This window comes from Montipora capricornis, chromosome 3 (genome assembly GCF_036669925.1).
Source record: "Montipora capricornis isolate CH-2021 chromosome 3, ASM3666992v2, whole genome shotgun sequence".
In the NCBI taxonomy this organism is placed as follows: domain Eukaryota; kingdom Metazoa; phylum Cnidaria; class Anthozoa; order Scleractinia; family Acroporidae; genus Montipora; species Montipora capricornis.
Window position 1 is genome coordinate 50,246,613 of NC_090885.1, and position 2,565 is coordinate 50,249,177.

Consider the following 2,565-nt stretch of genomic DNA (forward strand, 5'->3'; position numbering starts at 1 on the left):
CCAGCTCTCTCAAGAACATAATGTTAGTAATGGCGGACCATTAAATAGGAAAATTACAGTTAAAATAAAGAAGTGTCTTTTTGAAATCAAGGCTTAAAACGTGGGTCACTTAGTGTTTTGTTAACATAGTTTTGAAATCCAAAGAAAAATATGAGTTGATTTTTTGGTCACAGGGGCACTTTAAAAACAAATGGAGGCTTTTTCTTCGTTAAACTTGGTTTGCTCGCACCAGGTAAGCCCCTAGCTCATATCCTTTTCTTTCTATAAATGTTTTCCAATTTTTTTTCAGCCTAAATCACCCACCCATCTTCTTCCAGTGGTTAATACCCGTTTCCTAAGTAATTTCAGTCTGTTTGTTAAGTAAAATGTATCGAATAGTATAGAATGTGTTTTGTACAGTCAATTTGTGATTGTTTTGTAATCTGCAAATACTCGCTCCGAATATCATAAATTTATACCTTTATAGCAATAATTAATAAGATTGTATTGTAAGTTGTGCAAGTAAGCATTGTACTGTAAGTCGTGTTTTAATAATAATAAAAAATAAAAAACACGGTACCAGAAGTGCCGGAATCACACGTACCCGTACCAAAGGTGCCAGTGCCAGTATCACAAGTGCCCGTACCGCCTGCTAGCCAGGAAGTTGCCTTTCCTCCGGGATTGTTAGATACCCTTGTTTCCAGGGTCGCAGATGAGGTAACCAAACGTTTAACGCCTGTATATGCATTAGCATCTAACAACGTAGAGGTTATTCAGCCTCCTGAAGTCCCTCTCAGTACTGCAAGTGATGGATCAGTAGAAGAAATGCCGATCATGGAAAATGTGTCTAGTTTAATCAACCACTCCCTTACAAATGTTCAGTCGGCCCTCTCAGGTGAGCTCAATCCTGTTATGCATAAGGCTCTACCCGACCACCTTTTTTCGTCAACCAGTCTGGCCATCGATTCTAGAGTGTCAGATAAGCTGAAATCTAAGATTTGGAATAATGAGTATTTTGATTTTAGTGCGTTAATTTCTAATCCGGTTTTCGAAAATAAGTATCAGCTTACAATAAACAATTCTGATAAGGCCTTAGTACCATCCTTGTGTTTAGAACCTGTTTCTAAAACTAAAAAGTATCTTAGTATTGAATTGTGGCTTAATTGTTTTCATATATTTGTTGGAGTATATACTCGAAAATACCCCAATGAGGCCCCTGCCCTAATGAAATATGAGGAGGTTGTGCAGGACCTGGCAGTTCGGGGCATAATTGGACGTTTTATGATGAAAACGTTCGTTTCCTGCGACAGTCACAACCAACTGCATTCCCATGGAGCAATATCCATTGGGAGTTGTGGATACGTTCACAAGAGGCAACCGTACGAAAGCCCACAGCAACAGCACCCCTCAATCAGTCCAGGACTAGTATCCCGAAAGGTTACTGTTTCAAATTTAGCAAGGGTGTGAAGTGCTTTGGCTGTGCTTTCAAATATTTTGTGTTATAAATGTGAGGGTTCGCATCAGACTAAGCTGTGTAATTTTCGTGCCAAAAGTAAAACATCCATTAATGCCTCCCAGCTTGCCACGTCAACCATTCCACTGCGGAACACTCAGTGTCTGGTTTTAAGCTTGGTTTTCCTATACACTATGGTGGTGCTACAATATCCCGTGATGCAACGAATTTGTTGTCGGCATCTCAAAATCCTGATGCAGTAGACATTAAGATCAAAAAAGAACTGGAAGCAGGTCGTTTAGCTGGACCCTTTCTCATCCCTCCTTTATCCCCATTTTGCATTTCACCATTAAGGGTGGTTCCTAAAAAGAATCCGGGTGAATTTCGATGAATTCATCATTTATCTTATCCTAAGCGCTGTTCTGTTAATGATGGTATATCATCCGAGTGCACCAGTGTTTCATATGGTAACATCTCAGGTGCGATTAAGTAGATTAAACCTGCTGGTGCGGGGTGTTTTTTATCAAAAACAGACATTAAAAATGCCTCCAGGATCATACCTATTCAGCCTCAGGATTATAATTTACTGGGTATGCAATGGCGGGGTAGGTACTATTATGATAGGTGCATGCCTATAGGTTGCGCGAGCTCCTGCAAAACCTTTGAGACATTCAGTTCCGCATTGGAATAGAATGCACAGAACAAGCTCAACATTCGTCATATTTTACATCTTCTTGATGGCTTTTTAATTATTGCTCCATCATATAAGCTATGTCAAGCGCAGTTATCTCTATTTGTAGATCTTTGTAGTAACTTGGGTGTCCCCATAGCACCTGAGAAAACCTGTGGGCCAAGCACCACTCTATGTTTTGCGGGAATTGAATTAGACTCAGTTCTTTTTGAGGCTCGTCTGCCTATGGAAAAAATTACCAAGTGTCTGTCCAGTATCTCTAATTTCCTTAAACGTAAAAAGGTCACCTTAAAAGAGATTCAGTCTTTAACAGGCTTGCTCAATTTTGCTTGCTCATTAGTGATGCCAGGACGAGCTTTTTTGCGGGGGTTAATTGATCTCACAGAGGGAGTTCGGTTTCCTTATCATGTCATTCAGATGACGAGTGAAGTTAAGGCTGATT

General features: G+C 40.0%; 1 pseudogene; it reads left to right on the forward strand.

Moving 5' to 3' along the window:
- The first annotated feature begins 804 nt into the window (after positions 1-804).
- Positions 805-1,695, forward strand: LOC138040466 (uncharacterized; annotated as a pseudogene).
- Positions 1,696-2,565: the final 870 nt, after the last annotated feature.